The 25519-nt window shown below is 42.2% G+C and overlaps 1 non-coding gene and 1 pseudogene across 1 annotated transcript; both read right to left on the bottom strand.

The window, feature by feature from the left end:
- Gm48906 (predicted gene, 48906) lies at window positions 19838-20672 on the bottom strand (annotated as a pseudogene).
- LOC115488428 lies at window positions 20704-20789 on the bottom strand. The gene has a single exon (XR_003951310.1). It is a non-coding gene; the product is annotated as a small nucleolar RNA SNORD86 (small nucleolar RNA).
- Between the last annotated feature and the right edge of the window lie 4730 nt (window positions 20790-25519).

Consider the following 25519-nt stretch of genomic DNA (forward strand, 5'->3'; position numbering starts at 1 on the left):
ACAATGCTAACACTGACCCTGTTACAATGTACTGAAACTTGAAGATACTCCATGAAGTGAAATATGAATTACTGTAAAACCCAAGGAACCCTGTTTTTAAAGACACTCCATTTTGTGTGAAACTCCTCGAATCCCAGGAAGAAAATCACACCTGAGCAAAACATCCTGCGATACTCCCCCTCCTCCCTTTAGCAACAGCCAGGCTACAATAGCAGGACCAAGGTGCACAGAGATAATCTAAGACATCCTGCAGAGAATAGATAACCTAGCCATCCTGCTTGTCAGGTGGTTCTGCCCTTGGGTTCGGTTCCTGCAGATTACACCGGAAGTGTAGTTTTTCAAATATAACATGCTGACATGTATGGAATTTCCCCAAGTTTGCTGTAACCACAACAAAAACTCTGAACCCCTAGACTTGGGGCTGTCACTCTGACTTGCTGGGATGGTAGAGTCTGAAAGACTTTGCTTGGCAGCTCATAATAAACACCCTTATGGCCTTATGTGTCTGCATCATCAGGATTGGCTCTTCGGTGGGCTTTGGGTCCTGCAGCTTGGGCGTAACATTACAAAAGGACAACTACTGTACGGTTTCATCCTTATAGGGTATTTAAAGTACCTGGAGGTAGGAACGGGTGTAAATAGAAATCAACTGTGCCGTGGAAGGAATCATGGAGGAGTGACTAAAGCAAGCAAGCAAGCAAGCCGGGAGCTGTGTGGAAACTAGCTGATAACAAGGCCTCATCAGTAATTACTTTAAAATTAAAGGAATCACAGTGGCCAATCAAAAGCAATAGATTCACATCCAACCATGGCATCCTCTGGCTCAGAAGGGTCGAAGCTTGAAGGTGGCTCCTCACTCACTCCTCACATCGGCAGGCTCTCCTCATATTGAAAAGTACTCATAGGATGTACTACAGCACCTCCCAACCTGTTAGCCTGGAAACAACCATTTCTGGTTCAACCTGTTTTGACTTTAGAGAGAACAGCTGCTCCCGAAGCCAAATCATCAGCAAGAGATGGTCGGTGGGAACTAAAACTTCCCCAATCTCCTGGAAAGGGGAACAAATGCTGACTTTAGGGATTGCTTTGCTTCTCTGGATTTATTTTGTTTTCCTTCACTATTATTTATTATGTCAACCCAAGAGACTGGGAGTTAGACAGACTACGAAGGTAGACAGGTACGGAGAGAAATCCCCTCTGATGGACTGGCTCAAGGAATTCAAAGACTGCTTAGCAAACAAGTCACAGCACAGTTCTGGGCCAATCAACTACTTTAGCTTCCGTCAGACTGACTAACACTGAACTAGGAGAGGGAAACGTTTCAGTCTTCAGAGACTTTAAAGTCCCCAGCCCCTCTTCAGAAGACACTGGAGTTTCTACTTTCCAAATCCGCCCCGCCCCTCCCTGCCCCTCCCCCCCTGCATCCCTCTCTTTTGTCCTTGCTTGATGTCTTTCATAAATCCCCTCCATCCCCAACCCCGTCGTGTGTGTGTGTGCGTGCGTGTGTGTGTGTGTGTGTGTGTGTGTGTGTGTGTGTGTGTGTGTGTGGTGTCTTGGACATCCCCTACTTTGCAGAGGGTCGTTTTCTCTATGTCTGGACTGCTGAGTACAGGTTTTCTCGGCCCCAGTACCCGCCCTTCTTTGACTGCTGATTCTGGCAGCAGTGCTTGAGATTTCTCCGTGGCTACATGTTGCACTGCAGATTTTCTCTGCCTTTTAAGTCTTCAATTGACAGAGAAAACAAACCCAATCAAGACCCCTAGACTGCCTTAGTCCCGTCTACTTTCTATCTTGCATCTATTTTCCTTCCTCTGCTATCTTAAACTTTATTTATTTATTTATTTATTTATTTATTTATTTATTTTTTATGAGATAGGTTCTCACTAAATCCATGCTGGCCACAAATTGGCTCAGTAACCCCCACCCCCTCACCCCGCCCCCGACCTTAGCACAACTGACTCCAGATGGAAGTACCACTCAGGTTGTAAAACTCAGCATGGAGACAACACAACCTGCTAAAACAAAAACAAAGACCTAAACTAACAAAGTCTGTAGTTCTGGGAAAGTCTCTAAATGTGCCAACCTTGGCTTTGGCTTCTGTAGTTTTGCTTCTAGCTAATTGTTCACACTAACATTAATATGACAATCCAGAATATGTTCTGTGTGTGTGTGTGTGTGTGTGTGTGTGTGTGTGTGTGTGTGTGTGTGAGAGAGAGAGAGAGAGAGAGAGAGAGAGAGAGAGAGAGAGAGAGAAAGAGACTAAAAGCTTACCCTAAGAAAGTCTGGGCACTGCATTGGGATCCTGAACACCCAGTGTAGTTGCTGGCTAATAAAGACTTTGTATTGGTTTAAGCGAATGTCTGAGCAGTCTTCTCCTATGGATACTCCATCACAGCTCCAGATCTTTCAGCCTTCTCCTCACAATTGCTGAGAATATAGTCTACCACAGCCCTGTTTGCACCTTTCTAAGAAATGTCGGCCTGTAGTATACACAGAATGGCTCCCTTTCTTTTTGTTACTTGTCAGTACCTTTTAGCTATAATTATTTATTTTTTGTTGTTTTGTTTTTTGTTTTGTTTTGTTTTTTTGAGATAGGATTTCTCTGTGTAGTCCAGGTTGTCCTTGAACTCACTTGGCTGGCCTGGAACTCAGAGATCCTCCTGCCTCTGCCTTCCAAATGCTGGGATTAAAGGCACACACCACCAACCCCTGGCTTAGTTCTAATAATTTTAAGTTTTTGGTTTATCTCATAAGCATCCTGGCTCTTTTGTTTCTCGTTCATAATGGGGGGTTAGTAATTAATATTTGGAGTTTTTTTTTTTTTTTTTTACTACATTTAAATACCTGTGGGCTAGAAATAGTGGCCCACACCTGTAATACCAGATTTTGGGAGGTGAAGACAGGAGGGTGTTAATTAAAAAAAATGGCTTCTCTAGTATATCTTCACTACCTTTCTTTGACTTTTAGTGGAAAAATACTGTGATACTCCACTGAGATATCTGTCTGAGGAACTCCTGTCTCCCACATGGAATCCCCTGTGTCTTGTATGCAGTATTGATAAAAGAAATGAATGATCTGTGGTCCTAGCATATGTATCTGATAAGACCAATATAGCCAGCCCTCATATTCGTCTGGCCATTTTCTACAATAATCTTTTGTCTAGTCAAAGGGAAAACAATATCATAATATTTAGATGGAATAACAGATACAGGGATAACAGCAATTTGGATCTGTTCCTGGCATCCAGCTACGGAGCAGTTTCCTGACCCTTTTTGGAAAGACTGTTCGTTATCTGTGGGGGTTTCTTGAACCTCAAATTTCTGGATGTAAGGGCTACCCTGGATAGAATGACTGTGGGGCTGGTGTGCCAGTGAAGGAAGCTCTGGCCCGCAGGAGAGTTGGTAGAGCAGAAAGTGTCTGGATGATAGTGCAGAGACTTGGCAGGTCATATTTATTTATTTATTTGTTTGTTTGTTTGTTTGGTTGGTTGGTTTGTTTTGTTTTTCGAGACAGGATTTCTCTGTATAGCCTTGGCTGTCCTGGAACTCACTTTGTAGACCGGGCTGGCCTCGAACTCAGAAATTCACCTGCCTCTGCCTCCCAAGTGCTGGGATCAAAGGCGTGCGCCACCACACCTGGCAGGCAGGTCATTTTTGATATTTCCCACAACAGGTGGCAAACTAATGTGTTGGGCAAGAATCCACTATAAATTTAAGATTACACCATAGCATACACTAGCAAGATTTTGCTGAAAGGACCCAGATAGAGCTGTCTCTTGTGAGACTATGCTGGGGCCTAGCAAACACAGAAGTGGATGCCCACAGTCAGCTATTGGATGGATCACAGGGCCCCCAATGGAGGAGCTAGAGAAAGTACCCAAGGAGCTAAAGGGATCTGCAACCCTATAGGTGGAACAACAATATGAACTAACCAGTATCCCCCGGAGCTCGTGTCTCTAGCTGCATATGTATCAGAAGATGGCCTAGTCTGCCATCAGTGGAAAGAAAGGCCCATTGGTCGTGCAAACTTTATATGCCTCAGTACAGGGGAATGACAGGGCCAAAAAGTGGGAGTGGGTGGGTGGGGGAGCAGGTGGGGGACTTTTGGGATAGCATTGGAAATGTAAATGAAATAAATACCTGATTAAAAAAAAATAAAAAAAAAAAAGAAATTTAAGTTAGTAGCCTGAGAGTTAATGTTTCATTTTCTAAGTGTGAGAAAGGTAGCACTAGATGAGTCATGTGACTCAGCTCAGGAATTGAAACAAAGCAGGCTCTGAGGTCCCCTGCTGTGGGAAATTGCAGGCTGCTCTGAATCAGAAGAATAAAATTGTCTACTTTTTAGGGTAGAGGGATTGAACTGTGAATTTTAAATCGGGGTTATTTGCTTTTAGTATAGATTTATATACAGATTCTGTCCAAATCACAAATCAGCAGAATTTCGCCTGCTATTCAGAACTAAGATATGGAAAATTAGTCACTGACTTTAAGTAGCAAGGCAATGATAATAATTGCCTGCTGTGTACAGGTAGTAATTATATTGTCTGTGGCTCCAGGTGGAGAGATCAGATAGCTATCATACATGTATTAATAAAGCATGTCTGTGGCTCCAGACAGAGAGGGGAACAAATAAATGGTATAACAAGATGACTGCTCTAGGCAGTAAGATGGTATGAAGATTGCTTTATACACTTCATAGTATACTCAGATTCTGTCTAGCGTGGGCTCCACGGGAATCTTGGGTTATATTCCTCTTGGCAAAATAAGTAAGGCCTGATAATAGGCAAATACAGTATTTTACTTTATTTCATTTGCTTTGGATTGTTTTAATTTTCAAAATGGGTGTGATTTTGAGTTTTGTGGTCATACTATTCCTCTGGGAGAGACGTCTAAATAAAGGGTTTTCTGGTTACTGGCTTGAGGATGTGCTGGTTTGGGAGAAAGGTTTTGTCTTTGTGTTTTTAGAAAGGGTGATAAAGGCCAACCTATTTTCTCTACCTATTTTCCTTACCCCAGACCCCTCAAAATAGCTCAACGCCCATATTCAGCTTGAAGAAGTTATGAAGAGTTGTCGAGCTAGTTCCCTGGGCTTTGGAGCTGGAAGGGGTTATTATAGGTTGTCTTTCTAGGGGATGTAGAAAAGATCATAATTGGAACGGGGAAGAATAGCTAGAATCGATTGCATAGCCATAATCTCATTCGGTAGAAATCTTTTTAATTGTTACTAAGTTGAAGTCATAATTTCTTATGTTGGTACAGGTTTTATTTTGATGCAAAAATCAAGGTTTTTATTGGTCTAAATTTCTTCTACGGATACAAAAATATTAAAAGTACAGGGCTTAGAGCCAGTCCTTCTTTAACTGTTATTATAAACTGATCTGAGATGTTTAAGCCTGTGAGTTAAGGACCAAGTAGCAAATTCATGGCTCTGAGTTTCTTGTTAGTTTATTGTTTTAGAAATAGCTGAGAGTACAGAGAAAGGTTCAGATTACTTTACATAGATGGTCGGCTTTCAAAAATGTCAGAAATCCACAGAATGTAACATTTAATGTTATTTATTCACTTGTTGTTGAGACAAGTCTGCTCTTGACATCATTCCCTTTCTTGAATTCAAAGAAGAAATTGAGCATCAATGGAGTTGCTCCAGTTGTGGTGAGGCAGCCACTAGGCAGGAATTGCCTCATTATATCTACAGACATAAGACTGTCCAGAAAAACCAGGCAGTAGTGACGCATGCCTTTAATCCCAGCACTTGGGAGGCAGAGGCAGGTGGATATCTGAGTTCGAGGCCAGCCTGGTCTACAGAGTGAGCTCCAGGATAGCCAGGGCTATACAGAGAAACCCTGTCTCGAAAAACCAAAAAAAAAAAAAAAAAAAAAAAAAAGACTGTCCAGAAAAAAGACACAATTTACAGGTTAGGACAGCTTAGTCTGCGGAGACAGAATAGGCTAGTCCTTACTATTCCTGTATCTGTAAGGTCTGTCAGATGATCTTAGGCCAGAAGGCTGAAGACATGTTCCATCTTCCTGACTTACTGGGCTGTATAGGTAGGCAGCTGTCTCTACAGTTTGTCTCAATTCTGGAAGCTGTGTTAGGCTTCCTATATATTTTTCAGTTAATGTTGGTCATTCTTGGATTTCTGAATGTTGAAGTCTCATAGTCAACCCAGCCTATTTACATTGAGAGAACAGATTTGAGAAGATTGTTTTTCAGATGGCATACAATCTAAAGCCAGGACATAAGTCTTTAAAGCTACAACAGATGACATTATTCTATCTTAATGACAAAAATGATGGACTGGGTGTTAGGTTTATTTTATACCTTATAAATTACAAAATGGTAATAGTTGTGCTCAATTTATATTTTGAAAGAAAAGTTTTTTTTTTCCTATTTAAACAGAAAGGGTGATATGTGATAGGACTTTCCCTGTCCAATCACATTAAAATAGTGCAGCAGGAGGCCTGTGATTGGGCAAGGAAAAGGGAGGCAGAGCTAAGAGTTGCAGATGTCCCAGAAGAAAAAAAAAGCCAAGATGGAAGTGGACAGACAGGAAGAAGAACCTGAACCAGCGTGGCTTTAAATAGCCACAGGTAGTTATGATGTCATAAAGGTTAGAATAATTGGGATAATTTGTCAAATCTAAAGGTGGGCAGCTTTTATCATTATCAACTGGTTCTGAAATTATTGTATTGGCATCTTGTGACCATGGGGTGGGGGTTGGGGGGCAGTCGTTGCGAGGGGCTGGCATGCCAGCGAAGGGAACTCAGGAGCTCCAGCCCCTCCAGAGAGTTGGCAGGGCAGAGAGTAGCTGGATAGAGCATGGGACCTTGGTGGGTCGTTTTTAATATTTCCCACAACACATATAGCCACTGACAATGACTTATAATTCCAGTTTCAGGGGTCTGCTGCCTTCTTCTGGCCTCTGAGAGCACATAAAAATAAAAATAAATAAATACATAAATAAAGCCAGGTGTGGTGGCGCACGCCTTTAATCCCAGCACTTGGGAGGCAGAGGCAGGCAGATTTCTGAGTTCGAGGCCAGCCTGGTCTACAAAGTGAGTTCCAAGACAGCCAGGGCTATACAGAGAAACCCTGTCTCTAAAAATCAAAATATAATAACAATAATAATAATAAATAAATATATACATACATACATAAACATTTTTAATGCTAACTTGTACACAAAGGCAGATATATCAGAATTTGATCTGATTTCATGGCAAAACTCTAGAATCCAGAATTATAAGCACAGAATTATATATCTTAAGTCCTGAATGTAAAAAACTGCCAACCAAGATTACTATGTCCAGAAAAGCTTTCATTTGTTTACTTTATTTTTGTTTTTGAAGCAAGGTCTTACTATGTAGTCTGGGTTGGCCTGGAACTTATTGGTCTTGAACTGGTAGAGACCCACCACAGCCTCTGCCTCCCGAGTGCTGGTATGCCACTATACCCAGCCAGAAAAGTTATCTTTTAGTACTAGAAACATAGAAATCTCCCAAGATAAGCAGACATAAAGAACTTCATGACTGCAAGTCAGCATTTCGGGGGTGGGGGGGACATAAAGGGATCTCATAGTAGATGATGGAAGGCACAAACATAAAGTTACAGGAAAATATTTTACAAGAGGAGTAGATGAGCAAGTGAGAATTAGGGAGGAATAAAAAAATGTCCAACTCAGTAAATTCCCAAAATGAATAAGAAAAAGAAAAGAAACAAGCATTACTCAAGTTACCCAGGGCAGGAGTTAGGGGAAAACTTGACAAAATCACAGGAATCAGCAAATGCCTTCAATAATAGTCCTGAGTGCAAAGAGCCTTACTTGCTCAATTAAAAGATGTTGATTAGCTGAATTAAAAAGTAACAGATGGCTCTTGCTCTCTTGCTTGCTCTTGCTTCTCTCTTCCTCTTGCTCTCCCCTTCCCCATTCCCTTCCCTTCCCCCTCTCTCCACGTTCTTATGGCCATGGCCAGCCTCTCTACTTCCCTTTTCTTCTTCTTCTTCTTCTTCTTCTTCTTCTTCTTCTTCTTCTTCTTCTTCTTCTCCTTCTCCTTCTCCTTCTCCTTCTCCTTCTCCTTCTCCTTCTCCTTCTCCTTCTCCTTCTCCTTCTCCTTCTCCTTCTCCTTCTCCTTCTTCTTCTTCTTCTTTTCTTCTTCTCCTTCTCCTCTCTCTCTCTCTGCCTTTCCTTGCCTCTACTACCCTCTTAGCTCCCCTCCCCATGACCTGAACACACTATATTTTATACTAAAATAAAAAAACAAAACAAAACAAACAAACCTAACAGATGAGGCCTGGAGAGATGGCTTAGAGGTTAAAAGCACTGACTGATCTTCTAGAGATCCTGAGTTCAATTCCCAGCAACCACATGGTGGCTCTTAGTCATTTATAATGAGTCCTGGTGCCCTCTTCTGGCCTGTAGGCATATGTGCAGGCAGAATACTTTATACATAATAAATAAATCTTAAAAAATAATAAAATAAAACCCAGCAGACTCTAAAGTTTCACCTCTTAAAAAGTTCTCAAAATCAAAACCAACAAGACTGAAAGTGAAAATATGGAAAATGACATTCAAGAAAATGGAATCTAAAATCAAGTTTGAATATCTATATTCACATCTGAAAGTAGTTTTAATTATTATACTTAATTAGTTATTCTCTGTCTCTTCTCCCACCGTGTGCTGTGACTCATGTGCAGAGGCCAGAGGCCACTTGCAGGAGTTGATCTCTTCTACCTTATGGTGCCTGGGGATCATGCTCAGGTTGTTAGACTCAGTGGCAAATGTCAAATGTCACTGAGCAATCTGCTGTCCCTGAAAGTGTATTCAAGCTGAGATCAGTCAAGTGACAAACCCACCGCATACTGATGAAGAAAATAATTCATCAAGAAATATGATTTCAATATATATACCAAATAGTGGTGTATTCAATTTCACAAAACAAAACCAATCCACATAAAGAGTCAGACAATGGGCACAGAAATGGCTCAGCAGTGGTTAAGAGTGGTTGCTTGTTGCTCTGTCAGTTCCCAGCATCCATCTCAGGCAGATATTAACTTCCTGTAACCTCCAATCCAGGGATTCTTGTTTCCTTCTGGACACTGAAGGCACTACTCTTACATGCACACACTCCCCACATCACCAGGAACCATCAAGGAGAAGCTCAAAACTGGCAGGTGATCTTACTGAGATGGTTGTACCATGGACTACAAAGTTAATGACAGATTAGCTTCTTTAGGCAAGGCCAAGGAGGTTTCATCTGAGGAAAGATGCCTGCTATTAATAAGCTTTTACTGATATTATTAAATATATGTAACAATCACTAGGTGTTAACCCACCCGTCTGAGCAGATTTCTGCAGAACAATGAAGATGTACTGTCTTATATATAGTGATGCTATATAGACAAATCAATGCTTTCTTAATTATTAATGAGGATTCTATAAAAATTCCTAAAATTATATTAGTAGTTATTAAGCTCTTAAGCAATTAAGTCTGTTGTCAAAACTGCAAGGAGAACTCTGCCAGTTTTCAAGTGCCATGAGTTAATTGCTTCTGAGATAGCAAGTCGTTCTCAATTTAGAGCACACACCAAGAGGTTGTAAAACAATTAACAAATAGATCATAAAAAGGGCACTAAGAATTTACCATAGGTGCAAGGACAGAAGACGAAATACTGACTGGGTTTATCTATATGAAACCTCACTAGTGACTTAGTCACAAAATTATGGTCTTTTAACTTTCAATGAACCTGTTGAGGCAGTGACAGCTAATGAACATTTAGCCAAATAATTGCTCTTAATGGATGTGCATATAAACATTCTTTGTTGTAAACTTCTTATTCAATTTATGATTCAAATTTATGTTTGAACTTCTAGTGAACTTTTTAAAAAAAAAGGGGGAGGCTTGGATAAACCATATGATCTATTCTCCTAGAAAATGTGCAAAGGACTAGGAAAGATTACATTAGACAGGTATAGCATTGGGAGTAAAAACATTGAAAGTAAAGGCATTGAAGTAAAGGCAATGGGAGTAAAGGCATTGGGAATGAGAGTATAATTATTCTTACATCAGAGCAGAAGGAAAGAGCAAGATTAGAAGGAGAATGCAGAGTATGATTTAGAAATTATAAGGTAACTTTAAAAATTAAGATAGCAGCTGGTCAGTGGTGGTGCATGCCTTTAATCCCAGCACTTGGGAGGTAGAAGCAGGTAGATTTCTGAGTTTGGGGCCAGCCTGGTCTACAGAGTGAGTTCCAGGACAGCCAGGGCTATACAAAGAAACCCTGTCTCAAAAAAAATTAAGATAGCAATATGCATAATGAAGAGGGACAAAGGAAAAGAGCAGAAGGAGCAGGCAGGTCTCTCCTTACCATGGGACAGAACAGGTCGTTTCTTAATAGTAAGACAGGCTTAGTCTTAAAGAGGACAAAGCTTTCTTCTAATAGACTTGGGTTTAATTCATCTAGCAATAAGAGGGTAGAAGCTTTTTCTTTCTCTATGCAATAAATATTGTAGCTCATATTTCATCCAGGATGAGTGAGTTCTTTCTGCATTGGTGCTTGGTCTTTTGCTCCATATACATATGGTAGTATGGGTGTGTGTGTGTATGAAATTATGAGATGAGTATGTAGGTGGACCCAACTGGTTTGAATGGAGATGTATGAATGTGCAAGTATGAATCTGTATATGAATTTATGTGAGTTTAATCCATATTTGCTTGTGTAAAAGTTTTTCCTTCTGTGTGTTTGACTCTCTTCTGCTGGTTCAATAGATGTTTATTGATCCAAACCTTCCCCCCAGCTTGATGCATCTGGACAAGAGGGAAAAGGCTCTAGCAGTTAATCCCTTACATAATCCCATGCTGTTTTATGATGAGGTGCTAAACACCAGAGACTTCAGTTTCTGGACTCAGAGGAACTCAGTCAGACAGGCAGGTCAGCTTCCGCAGCAAAGTGGCTCAGACTTAAGTCAGGTAAACATTTTATTATTAAACAGCAACCCCAGATATCTTGCAAAACCAAGTCTTGACCCTTCAAATACTCTTTCCTCTTGGCTTACCTCAAGAGGAAAGAAGAGGGCTGGAGAGATGGCTTAGGGGTTAAGAGTGCTGACTGCTCTTCCTGAAGTCATGAGTTCAAATCCCAGCAATTACATGGTGGCTCACAACCCTCTGTAATGAGATCCGATGCCCTCTTCTGGTGTGTCTGAAGACAGTTACAGTATACATATATATAATAAATAAATCTTTAAAAAAATAATGGGTGACTTCAACATCTTATCCTATTCATAGATAAATCATACATACAAAAGCATTAACAAAGAGTGGGGAGCAAGAAGTCTTGGTGTGTGAAGGCCCTGAGACACCTAACACCTGAGTTCAGTTCCCATGTTGAACATGGAGGAAAGAACTACTTCATATCTGTAATTTTGTTACAGTTAACTTGATATTTGACCACCAAAGGGGTCACAACCCACAGGTTGAGAACCACTGTTTTAAAAGCCTTACATAAACCATCATATACATGTTTAGTTAGTTTTTAAGCCCTTGACAAGCACTTTTACAGGAATATTTTCTTAAAACAATGCATCAAGTGAGGCAAAGTGGTGCATCCTTCTGATCCCAGCCTGCTCTGGAGATAGAATTCTGTGGGTTCAAGTGCAAGAGACCTCCAGGTTTTAGCACACCATGTTGGAGGAGGAATTGTTCTGATGACTCTAGCTTGAATCAAGTTGACACAAAAAATCAGCCAGAACATCAGACTTGTTTGCAGGCAGTTTCTGCTACAGCCATGCTAGTAAATGAAGCTGACACATTGACTTTTGGGCCAAGAAATGTTCTCAACAACTCCACATTCTGTAGAGACTTCCTGATGAAAGGTGGATTTTGAAGGTCTGAGTAACATATTATTGAGCAAGTCTCCTGGAATAACCCTATATCTGATTGTATAAAACTTCAGCTATCAACTCAGCTAGTTTGGGGCTAGATGATAACCCAGCAGGCCCCTCCATAACTGCCTAGAAGTGACTGAAATAGTCCAATTAGTCAGATCTGATCTGATGGATGTCCTGGTATGAAAAACAGAAGACATACTGTACAGTGATAGAAGCAGTTTTGCTCAAGATGGAATCAGGTATGCCAGGGCCACAGTTATTGCCTTGGACAGAACAATGTGCACTTTCCCACCTGCACATTACCTGTGTATAAGTTCCTGGAAATAATGACTCTGAGACTTATACATATGCATAAATTTTGAGGCTAGTAGCTTTGACTCTGTTCCATGATTAGGTTATATCTCAATTACTTGCTTTGTTTGTTTGTTTGTTTGTTTTTTATTCTGTGTTCTGTCATGTGGTATGGTACTTAGTCCTCAGTTTCATGAGACAGTCATTTTCTCTGTCTCAAGGCAAATTTTTTCCAATGCCTGTCTCTATCCCAGAAATCTAATCTCTCTCTACTGGATGTCCTGTCTTCAAATCCTGCCTCAGCTCATTGGCCAAAGACTTTTTTATTGACAGGTGAAACTTCCATACATTGTACAAAATATTACCTCTACAAATGTGAGCCCAGTCTCTCAGCTGAGGGACTTCAACGCCAAAGGGATCAGTTCCTGGTCTTAACCCAGGTACTTTGCTGGGGGATGGGAAAAGCCATCACTATTTATACAGACTGTATGTATTTGCCACAACCCATGTCTATCAGACCCTTTATAGGGAGAAGGAACTCCTTACTTCAGGTGGAAAGGAAAATTAAAAACAAACAATTTCTGGCCTTACTAGAGGCCATATGACTGCCAAAAGAGGTAGCCATTGTCCTCTAAAAAGGGCATTAAAAAGAAAAATCTCCAGAGGCCCAAGGGAACAAGGCATAGACCTGGCCATCCAGAATGAGGCCCTGGAACCAGAGGAGCCTCTTCAGATCTTGGTTACCTAAAGGTTGCTCTAGTGCCAACCTGCACATAGGAAGAAACCATAGGCAAACAGAAAAGATGCCAAATAACAGACAAATGGGCAGTGGTTCTTGCTGGGTGGGAGACTTGTACTCTCTGCCTCTACAGGGAGATAGATGGTAATCAAACTCTACCAGGCAGGCCAACCATCTGGGGACATTCAAAACTGCCAAGCTACTCAGGCCCAGATATTATATCCCTGTAGATAATCTTGTCAAAAACATTGTGCTGGACATATCACTTCTATAAAAGTAAACCCCAAAGGAGAAAGAAAAGACCCAGACAAAATCCATGCCTGAGGAACCACACCAGAGACTATTGGGAAGTGGACTTTACAAAAATCAATCCCACAGTTCTTGGCTCTATTTGTTAGTTTCATAAACGCCTTCTCTGAATAGGTAGAAGCCTATGATACCTGAAGAGAGATAGCCTCGTGGTCACCAAGAAACTCCTTCAAGTGTTGATTCCTAGACCCCTCTCTGCCTGGTGTCTGACAATGGCTCCATATTAATGCCAACATCTCCCCAAATCTAACAAAGATCCTAAATGTTAATTGGAAAATATGTTGTACCTATATACTGCAGAGTTTGAGACAGGTGGGAAATGTGGCATTGTGCAGGCAGACATGGTGGTGGAGGAGGAACTGAGAGTTCTACATCTTGATCTGAAGGCAGCCAAGAAGATGCTGATTCTTTTGCATTGGGAGGAGCTTGAACACTAGGAGTCCTTATAGCCTGCCTACACAGTAACATACTTCTTTCAGCAAGGACATACCTCCTAATAGTAGCACTTCTGATGGGCCAAGCACATTCAAACCACCACATTCCACACTCTGGCTCCCCTTTAATACTTGAACCACACAGTCTGTATTTTTTTTCTTACTAAGCTTGCTATGCTTGATTAAAATGCTCTTCATGAGAGTCAACCAGAGGACAAAGTCTATGTTGAGCTTTTGTGAGACTTCCTTTGTCAATGTAATTAATCTGATTTTCTTAACTTTAACCTCAGGTAGACTCCTCAGACAAGGGCAAAAAGTACTATTCTTCATCAAACATTATAAGAACAATTTCTTGTGTTCAAATCACCCTCAGCACCAATGTCTTTCTATATTCCTATTAAGAGGGTTGATAAAGTCCCACTTAAAGCATTCCATGGCTTTCCAAATCCAAAGTCCCCAAATCCACATTCCTCCAAACAAAAACTTGGTCATGCCTATCACAGCTGGTCATGCCTATCACAGAGGCTGGTTCCTGGTACCAGCTTCTGCCTTAGTTTGGATTTTATTACTGTGTAGAGACATCAAGATCAAGGCAACTCTTATAAAGGACAACAAACAGTTGAGACTGGCTTTCAATTTCAAAGTTTCAGTCCATTATCATCATAATAGGAAGCAGGGCTGCAGGAAGCAATGCTGAATGCAAGCAGACTTGGTGCTGGAGGAGGAACTGAGATTCTGCATCTTGGTTGGAAGGCAACCAGAAAGAGACTTGAACTCTTCTGTACTGGGCAGAGCTTAAGCACTAGGAGCCCTTAAGCCTACCTACACAGTGACACACTTCCTCTAGTAAGGCCACAACTCCTAATAGTAGAAATTCCCAAGGGCCAAATATATTCAGATCACCACACCCTCACTCTTCTCTAAGCTCAAAGATATTTATAAGGCAGAAATGACTAACCACACCTCCCACACCTTCCTTAAACCCTTACAGGCCTCAAAACAGGTCTAGAGGCCTATTTATCAGACAATTTGAGAGTCTGTGGCCTTACCCTTTTATGAACTTGCCCACAAGTCCTGGCCTGGTGGCTTTGTATGGATAAAGAAGATTCAGACTCAGAGGCGACATAAAAAGATCCATACCAAAAAAAAAAAAAAAAAAAAAAAAAAAAAAAAAAAAAAGGTCCATACCTGTGGTCCTCACCACCCTCACAGTGGTGAAGGTCACCAGTGTCATCTCATGAATCCACCAGACCCAGCGGAAGGAAACTACAGAAGACAACAACAGATGTGTCATGACCAGGTCCTCTAACTCCCTAAAGATAAGACTGATAGGGGTCCTATGATTATGATGGTTTTATTTTGTCGTCTTTGTCTCCCTGTAGAAAAGGCCCCAAACCCTTATAAACTATGACCCTGTCGGTCCAAGTTTAGCCTGCCTAAGGGCATGATCACTCAGAGGCAAAACTCAGGGAGTTTGATTGCCAGGGTGGGTTGACAGGCTGTAGGGAAGCACTGAGGTACCACTCCAGGGGTGAGAAAACACAGTCTGAGATGTAGGAAGGCTGGAGCTGGTTCTGGGGTCCCTGGGCCTGCGATGAAGCTGGAGCCATGGGGTTCTCAGACTCTTGGACATGGAGGCACTGCTGGGAATCTCAGAAGAGCCAATAATGAAGGTGGGGACCTGAGGGCTGGGGACAGTGTCTAGCCTGGAGCTGGGAAAGAGAAGCTCTGGCTTGTCCTATCAGTGATTGTCATTAGCTTGGCAGACAGGCTGGAAATTCAGAGAGGCCTCCTACAGGAGAATTAAGCTGTGGCTCTGTAGGCAAATGCCTTCTCTATGGCTCCCCATGATGGATCTCAATAAAAGAGACAGTCCATGGTTCTAAACAGTTTATTGGATGTTCATAGTGGAAAATGGGTGCATACTGTAGCATAACCACTTCTCAGGGTGGACCTGGGTTTAAATACCTTTGGAGGGGAGAAATGTCTGGGAAGGGAAGCTTACTGGCTAAGCCCTCTGGGCCTTTAGGTACCTCAATAGCTTGAAGAATTCTTTTTATTTATTTATTTATTTTTTAAAAATTTTTGGTTTTTCAAGACAGGGTTCCTCTGTATAGCCCTGGCTGTCCTGGAACTCACTTTGTAGACCAGGCTGGCCTCGAACTCAGAAATCTGCTTGCCTCTGCCTCCCGAGTGCTGGGATTAAAGGAGTGCACTACCATGCCCAGCTTAGTTTGGAGAATTCTGCTCTGGGCCTATGTGACCACAAGTCACATTTCCTTATGTGAGGAATGTGGCATGTGTTCCAGGCCAGGAATCTGGCAGACAGCAGGGAGTGGCCTAAGTCTTAAGTGTGTGCTTACTGAGTCTCCAGATCTCAACCTGCTCTACCTTACCAAGCTTCCTGGCATGGTTTTACTGTCCAACATGACCCTGGGTCTGAAATTTAAGAAGTGTGTGGATGGGTGGGTGGGGTGGGATGGGGTGTCAGGGAGCACATAGCCGGTCTATCCACTTCACCTCAACACACATTCCAGGTAGACTTCTGACAACTATTACTTCCAGAGGCTACTAACAGATGCTTTGTTTTCTCCAGGGGAGAAACTCCCTGCTGGATCTGCAGGTCCACAGGTGAAGAGAAAGGGCTCTAATCTTATCTAGTACCATGGTTGCATAGCTGACAACTCCCCAAGCTGCCAGGAGCCAGCAGAATACCACTGTGCTAAGTAGGGTTGTGAAACTGCGTTTCCCTGGGCACATTCATTCCTAGGATCCATTCATAGTCCAAGAAATAGGACCAACACAACTGACTTACAGCCACAGGCAATGTAATCTCATACCCACAAAGGTTAGGGCCTGGCAGAAAGCCAAAGGTCTTTATTGAAAAACCAGTAAAACCTGGGGAGTCAGCTTATATATCAGTGGTCCAGACCCAGACAACAAATTTACTCTCAAAAAAGTCTGGCACTTAGAGTCATCCAGCCCATCAGCCCCAACCTGCCTACTGTGAAACCTCTGGGAAATGAGCCCCTAAGGTGATAAGCCTAGTTTGTCCAGGAATGCCTTCAGTAACTCAGGGCATAAAAGTGAAGTAGCAGTGGAACCCTGAAGTGGAAACTTCTAGTTTCTTTGGGAAGTTGTGTAAAATGATGTTTTTCTGGGGCACACAGGTGAAAAGATGTCTTGCTAAAGCAGACATGTGAAAGAATGTTTTCCTGGAGCAGACATAGGTGAAAGGACGTTTTGATACAGCACAGACGTGAAAGGAACCATGATGATATGATCCCATAGACAGTGGCAGAGGAGCACTGAGCATTGGTTTGGTTTGCTCTACCTCACTATTCTTCCCTAATGACTGGGGGGAAGTGGGTGTGGCCGCAGGCCCCGTGAAGTGAAACCCACTTGTTTACTGCCTTGCCTGAGCATGCGCAGTGAGGCTGCATGCATGGGCTGCCTGCCAGGCGGACAGTTCCTTGTGATCCAGACCTGTCAGCCTATCTGTGAACGACCTAAGCTCCTGCCTGGAGCGTTTGTGAATTCTGATTGGATGAGGTGGGGTGGAGCTAGAAGGAGGTGAGTCGGCGAGAGTAGTGAGTTTTGTTTAGCCCTTGCCCTAGGTAGAAGCCAGAAGTAGAATAGGAGTAGTTTAGCCCTTGCCCTAAAAGAAGCTGCTGGGGAAGAGAGCTGTAAAAGAAAAAGCCCAAAGTAAAGTTGCTGTGTGAACCCGACTTGGTGTCTGTGTTGGTCATGTCTCGGCCGGCTGGGAGGACCAACGACAAATGACACCCATGAATTTGTTCCCCTTACATAGTGTTTTTGAGCTCAACTTGTTATATCAACACCATTGAAAAAACTCACCAAAGAACTGGTGGTGAATGTTCCTGTGGCTCTTCAAACCTCAGGCTGGTTGACAACCCTTGTGGTTTCTTCTGGATTGAACTACAGCTGCTGGTTCATGCCTGGTGTCTGAGAAGAGGACTGGACTTATAGCTGCTGGTTCATGCCTGGTGTCTGCCTGCCTAGAGGACTGGTCTGCAGCTGCTGAATCGTATTTGGTGTTTGCTACAGGACTGAACTGCTGCCAAAGAAGATTGAGCTCGCCCCCAAAGAACTATTGTTGGACAGATCCACTTTCCCTCATATCCTAATAACTTTTCTCTTCCACTACCTTTGCTGGCTAGGGGAGAGCTTGAACCCTTATTAAAAACAGGTTGCAAAAAAAATCTATGCCTACCGAAGACAGTTCCTCAGAATGCTAAGAATGGTCTATCAGTCACTTAACCATCCTCAACTGGACATGGTCAGGACTGCTGTCTATGCCTGGACCTCAAACCCCTATATTATATTGGGATTGATAGTGAAAGAACCTAGTGGGGAAACCCCCACTCAATTCTAGTTCGTCATGCACCCAAGAATCACAAACAGATGACCATCTTGATGTAAAAGCATGAGGTAGTTTAATGACGGAGCTCCGGGCCGACAAATATCTCCCGCAGGAGACAGAGGTGTCTACCACATGGGGGAGCTCCGGTTCAAAATGTATCTCACGCAGGAGACAGTGGTTTCGACCCGGAGGCTTGGAAGCTAGGGGTTTTATAGAAAAGGGGTGGGGCTGGGGGAGGAATTGGCGAGGTTTCACATGATTGGTCCATTTACATTAGCAGCCTGTTAACATTTAAGTTAGGTCAGAAGGGGGGAGATAGGAGGCTACCGGGCCAGTCTCGCATGTCATTATCTTTATGGCTAAGCAGCCTCAGGAATGTCTTAACATGCCTGGGCATGTCCTGGCCTGTTCTCCTATGTTGTCAGCCCCAGGTTTCAAAGCTCACAAACAACTCTTTGGGCTATTTGACATAAATTACATGAATCACATGTCTCAAGTTTTATTTCCTTTTAATAGTAACCAAACAGTAAGCTCCTGTTCCAATCCTGACAACTGTAAATTTGACCAACCTAAGCTAAACCTGGGAGCCCTCCAAGGAAAGGATACCTGTTGTGGATAGGACTGGAGCTAATTATATTCGATATTAATTCCATTCTTCTGTGAGTGGTTGTGAACAAGGAATGAGTCAGCACTCAGGTGATTTCCTGTAAACCTGCTTCCCACCTTAATTTGTAAAATAAAGGAGAGCTGATGGTTGGGCAGATAAGAGGGAAGGTGGAGCGGAAGGTGGGAGGGAGAGAAGAAGGAGGAAATGGAAGAGGGAGAGGACAAGGAGGAGGAGGAAGAAGGAGAAAAGCAGAGCAGAAGCATATGGCCTGGAGAAACTGCAAGTTCTAAGGGGTCTCATAAGCTCTGAAAGATGGTAATGTAGTGGTAGATTTGCCCAATCTAGGTGCACAGCATGTAATCATTAATTGTGCTGTGTTTTCATTGCTGGGGTATATTTGGGTTGGAGAAATTTACCACAACAAATACCTGCTTAATGTCACTAACATATCTCTTAGGTAGTTCCCCCTGTGCAGATTCCTGTAGCCATAGCCAGCAGGTTAACCCCAGAAATGACAGTGAGTGTATTTCCAGACCCCAGAGACTACCTGGTTTGCTTGCTCTAAGAGTTTAATCAGTTGTATATCTGAATTGTTTGCATTGACAGAGACCCTACTCCTTTGCATTTTGTGTACATCATATCACAGATGTTTGTCTGTGATAGAGAAGAGAGCAGGGCCTGATTAAATCTTGATTCTGGGCTTCCCCAAGAGCTGAGTTATCCCTCTTCTTATTCCCCTGTGGGTGGGGGCAGGCATAGCAGGCTCCACCGCCATTAAAATCTCAGGTCTAGTTGTGGGGAATTAAAACTTTAAGGAACTCAGTGCTCAAGTAAACAAAGACTTGGCCCATATAGAAATTCTACTCTCCATCTAGAAGCCCAAATTGTTAGCTGAGGTTGTTCTTCAAAATTGAAGAAGCTTGGACCTCCCATTTATGAGACAAGGAGATCTTTGTATGGCTCTTGGAGAAGTAGTTGTTTCTATGCCAGTCAGTCAGGGATAATAAGAGAACGTTTAGCCATGGTCAGAAATAACTGTTCTTGCTAACCAAACTGTGCCAACCAGAATGTGGATTTTGTGCATAACAAAGAATGGTAAGGCTTGTGCTGCATCACTTAGGCAAGTTCCCTGTGTAGCTGCTAGCCAGTAATGCATACGTTCTATTCAGGGTTTCCACCCCCCCCCCCTGGTTTTGTGTTTTTATTGGGGTTTTATCATGGGCAGGAGCTGCCATCATAAGGTATGCCCCTCCCATCAAGCAGGTCCGTTCTAATCCTCATGTGCTTTCTGGGACTTTTTCTTTTTCTTTGTGCTGCTCTTTGTGAAGTTAGCAGCAACTACAGGCTCCTCAGAAAATTTCGTTTTCTTCTTAGGGATGGTGGGGCTTGCTGCCTCCTCTTCTGGTTCACTGGTCACTTCCTCCTTAGGTGAGGACTTCTTTCTCTTAGGAGCACTTACACTGCTAGTGGCCATCTCTTCAAGGTCACTGGTCAACTCCTCCTTGGGAGAAGCTTTCTTTTTCTTGGTTTTAGGCAGAGAGACAGGTGGGTCTTCCATTCCATTTTCCTGTAGGGTCTCCTGGGGTTTTAGCTCCTTCTTCTTCTCAGGTTTTCCATGTACCTCCTCACACTCCTCTGGGGTACTGCTGTTTTCTGACGAGACCAGGGCCTGTGCAGCCAGTTGCTTCTTTTCCTTCTTCAAGCGCTTCTTCTCCTGTTTTTCCAGCTTTCTGGTGATTTCAGCAGCCACTTCCTCTGCCTGAACCATGGCTTCCTTCATGACATCCAGGTTCTTCTGTGGGATTTCTCCAGTCTCATAGAAAGACAGCCGTTCCTCAACTTGTTCTTGGAGTTTTCCTCCAAAATACCTCAGAGAAGCAATCAATTCTCAAGGCAATACTGCATTTGTTTGCTAGGTATTGGGAGATACGGCCTTTGTTCTTTGCAGCTGCTCGACCAATGAAGGTGGAATGAAAAATGAGTTCATATTTTGGTGTGTTACCCCTTGTCTTCAGGGCTCTGGAATCTCGGTCCCTTTTTGCTGGGCCCTGGGAATCACTCAGACACCAGGACTGGCCATCACCCCCATAGCAGAGCTATTTAGTTTTAAGAATGTTCTTTTGTGTTCTCTGATGAAATCACCACTCGTGTGTCCACTTTTGGGTCAGCTAGGGGTACATAATGAGACTCTGTTTAAAAACCAACCAACCAACAAAACCACCACCAACAAAACAAAGAACAAAATCAAAACCAATACTCTGTCAAACCAGCCTTGGTGGTACACATAATGCCTGCATTTAGGAGATGGAGAAAAGATGTTTGGTATATATTTAAAGTTTGTCTGGCTACACAGTGGCTTTCAGGACATACTGAGAGACAGGGAGCCCCCGTGTTAAAGAATAGTAAAATCAAAACAAAACAAAACAAAAAACAGGCAAGGTGTGACACATGCATTTAGTCCCTGTACTCAGAAATCAGAGGCAGGAGGTTCTTGTCAGGCCAGCCTGGTCTACACAGAGCGTTCTAGGACAGCCAGGGCTACACAGAGAAACCCTTTTGTAGTAAGGAGGAGGAGGAAGAAGAAGAGGAGGAGAAAAGGAAGAGGAAGATGACAACCAAAAGAATAGAAAAATCAATTAAAAATAAAAGTAAAAAAGATTGTAGTATCAAGGATATGTTTTGAAAATATCTCCTAAGGTTATGATTTGTTTATGATTTTATTCTTTTTTATTTCAATGCTGGAGCTTAAACCAACCTTCCTTCTCCCCTTCCTTCCTTCCTTCCTCCCTCCCTCGCTCCCTTCCTTTCTTTCTTCCTTTTCTTTCTTTTTGCACTATGTATTCCTGTCTTCCCGGAACTACAGAGATAGGGAGTGCTGGCATTAAAGGTGCACAGCACCGCACACAGTTATAGTCTTGGCAAGAGTTCTACCACTAAGTTACATCTCCAACTATGATTTACTCTTTTTTTAAATGTTTATTTATTTATTATATGTAAGTGCACTGTAGCTGTCTTCAGATATACCAGAAGAGGGCATCATATCTCATTACAGATGGTTGTGAGCCACCATGTGGCTGGACCTCTCGAAGAGCAGTCAGTGCTCTTAACTGCTGAGCCATCTCTCCAGGCCTCTCTTTGTTCAATTTTTAAAAATGTTTCTTTTAGTATGTGTCTGTGTATATGTGTGTGTATGTAAGCACACAAGGATGCCAAAATAGGTCATAAACCTCACTGGAGCTAGAGTAACAGGTATTTGTGTGTAGCGCATCCTTGGCATGAGGATTGAGATCTGAATGCCAGTTTCCATGACTGAGCAGAAAGCGTCCTCATTGTTGAGCTAGCTCTCTATCCCCTGCCCTTCCCCCTGTTTTTCTTTTGAGACAAACTTTCATTTAGGGCAGGCTGACCTTGAACACACAATGTGGTTGAAGATGATTTTAAACTTCTGATCGTCCTTCTCCTAAGACTTTTAAATTGCTGGGTTTAAAAACTTAAATTTTAGCCAGTGGTGGTGGTGCACGCCTTTAATCCCAGCACTTGGGAGGCAGAGGCAGGCGGATTTCTGAGTTCGAGGCCAGCCTGGTCTACAAAGTGAGTTCCAGGACAGCCAGGGCTATACAGAGAAACCTTGTCTCGAAAAACAACAAAAACAAACAAAAAACCCCAAACTTACATTTTTTCTAATATTAACATTTTAGCAATTTATTTCTTGTATTAACATATAAAGTTTTAGGCTTCATTATGACATCATTACACATTATACTAATATAGTATATATAATACTGACATGCACTATTATCATTAGACCTCTCTCTTACTCCCCTGCCCTCCCTTCGGCCCTCATGGTGTTCTTCTCCCTCTGAAATTACTCTTCTACTTCCATGTCATATGAATTTCATTATTCTCTCTCCCCCACCTCCTCACTGTTAAGATGTCTTTGTCCTCTCTAATGGTCTCCATTCTACTTTTATCATACACATACACACACACACACACACACACACACACACACACACACACTCACACACAGAGATATATATGAGAAGAAACACATGGTATATGTCATTTTGAGTCTGGCTTATGTCATTTGACATAATTATTTCCAGTCCCATCCATTTTTTTCCTGCAAATGTATGACTTTATTTTCCTTTATGGATGAAAAACATTCCCTTTTATTTATAAACCACATTTTCTTCATCCATTCATCTGTTTGTGGACATCTGGAATGGTTCAGCATCCTAGCTAGTGTGAATGGTGTGGCAGCTAACATGCATGTACATGTGTCCTGTTGACTTAGACCCTTCAGGTATGGACCAAGTGCTGTATAACTGGGTCCAATGACATTTCCATTTCCAGTTGAGTTTAGCTTTTTTTTTTTTTGTCATTTTTGATACATGGTGTCATATAACACAGGCTGGCCTCACACTCACTATGTAGCTAAGAATGAGCTTGAACTCCGGACTGCTCTGTCTTTAGTGCTGGGATTACAGATGTATGTTACTGTGCCTGGTTTATTTTTACTTTTCAGGAACTTCCATGCCAGCTTCCATCACAGCAGCAGTTAACATGTTCACAAGCAGTGCGTGAGCATGTCTTTCCCTGCACCTTGGCCAACTCTGGTAACGTCTACCTGCAGTTCTAAGGTTTTGGATGTCCATTTCTTTCTCTAGATTTTTACTAAAATTTTATGGAATAGATGTCTAGGATTTTATTTCAGCTACTTTTTTTTTTTTGGTTTTTCGAGACAGGGTTTCTCTGTGTAGCCCTGGCTGTCCTGGAACTCACTTTGTAGACCAGACTGGCCTCGAACTCAGAAATCCACCTGCCTCTGCCTCCCGAGTGCTGGGATTAAAGGCGTGAGCCACCACGCCCGGCCTTCAGCTACATTTTTATCCTTTGTTCTCTCTCTTTCTCTCTTTTTTAAAGATTTATTTATTTATTTTATGTATATGAGTGCACTATAGCTGTACAGATGGTTGTGAGCCATCATGTGGTAGCTGAGAATTGAATTCAGGACCTCTGTTTGCTTGGGCCCCACTCACTCCAGCCCAAAGATTTATTTATTTTTTTTTCCATTTTTTATTAGGTATTTAGCTCATTTACATTTCCAATGCTATACCAAAAGTCCCCCATAGCCACCCACCCCCACTCCCCTACCCACCCACTCCCCTTTTTTGGCCCTGGCGTTCCCCTGTACTGGGGCATATAAAGTTTGCGTGTCCAATGGGCCTCTCTTTCCAGTGATGGCCACCTAGGCCATTTTTTTTTTAAATCATTTAATATATCACACACATACATATGTCACATATGTGGGTTTTTTTTTTAAGATTTATTTATTTATTATATGTAAGTACACTGTAGCTGTCTTCAGACATTCCAGAAGAGGGCGTCAGATCTTGTTACAGATGGTTGTGAGCCACCATGTGGTTGCTGGGATTTGAACTCCGGACCTTTGGAAGAGCAGTCAGGTGCTCTTACCCGCTAAGCCATCTCACCAGCCCTTATTTATTATTATATATAAGTACACTGTAGCTGTCTTCAGACATACCAGAAGAGGGTGTGAGATCTCATTACGGATGGTTATGAGCCACCAGGTGGTTTCTGGGACTTGAACTCAGAACCTTCGAAAGAGCAGTCAGTGCTCTTAACCACTGAGCCATCTCACCAGCCCCTGTTCTCTTAATCATATCTCAGCGTCCTGAAGGCTCTGGTGATGATCAGTAACTTTTCCTTTCTTGCTGTTTAACTGTAGTGTTCTTAGGTATTGCCCTCCAGGCCTGATATAATTCAGCTTGGTCAAGATTATTGGTAATTCTTTTCACTCTAGTCTTTTCGTTTGATTCATTGAGTTTTCATTCCCAACATTTAAAAAAAATTTTGTTGTTCAAAATTCCAGTTTCTATCAGTTCTTTTCTTCCATGTTGCTGACTTTTTGATCCATTTTTCTCATCCATCTTCTGATTTTTTTTTCCCTCTCTGTTACTACCTTTCCTTTCTGTGTCCTGGATTGAAGTCATCTGAGGTCATTGATTTTTTTTTTTTCCTAATAATTTTTTACTACTTCTTCCTGCATTTTTACTTATTTTGCTATCTTTGAGTTCAGTAGTTGAGGACTTATTTGGAGGAGTCATGTTACCTTGCTTCTATGTTGTCTTATCCATCTGTTAGTTTAGGTATTGCCTCAGTTTTATATAGAGGTCTTCTCACTGGGGAAACTACTTGTGAGATTTAGATTCTCAGCACCACTCAGGGAAGAAAAAACCACATTTATGTAAGAGGATCAACATGAAGCTAACCATAATATTGAGACACATTCAAAAATCAATGAAAACCCACTAACATCATCAGAAATCATAAAACAGACAATGAAAAAGCTGATAGATGGGTGTGGTAAGAGGTTAAAACCATTTAGGATAAATGTGGAGACAGTGGATGGTATCGACAAGGGTGGAAGTTAGTGAGAGAGGAACAGTATGAGGGATGGAGCAGAAGGCCAAGGCAGACAAGAATGTTCTGGAAAGGAAGAGGAAAGGACATTAGGAAAAATGTAAACCAGGGAGTGGAGGAGGCTCACGCCAGTAATCACATCTGTGAGGTTAGGGCAGGATACAGAGTTCAAGTTCAACTTGAGGCCAGCCTGGCTATATGAGAATCTTTCTCAGGAAAAACTACCAAGGCTATGACAGCCATGACAGCTCATACTTGTAGTCTCAGCAACCATCTCTATTAAGTGTGAGGCCAGCTAGGGCTACATGGTGAGAGCCTCTTCAATTAAAAAAGAGAAAAGAAAAGAAAAAGAAACAAGATGAAAAAAAGTTGTTTTTGTTGTTGTTTTTGTTTTTTTTTTTATCCTAAAACAAAAGGAGAAG

Source organism: Mus musculus, chromosome 14 (assembly GCF_000001635.26).
Source record: "Mus musculus strain C57BL/6J chromosome 14, GRCm38.p6 C57BL/6J".
In the NCBI taxonomy this organism is placed as follows: Eukaryota; Metazoa; Chordata; class Mammalia; order Rodentia; family Muridae; genus Mus; species Mus musculus.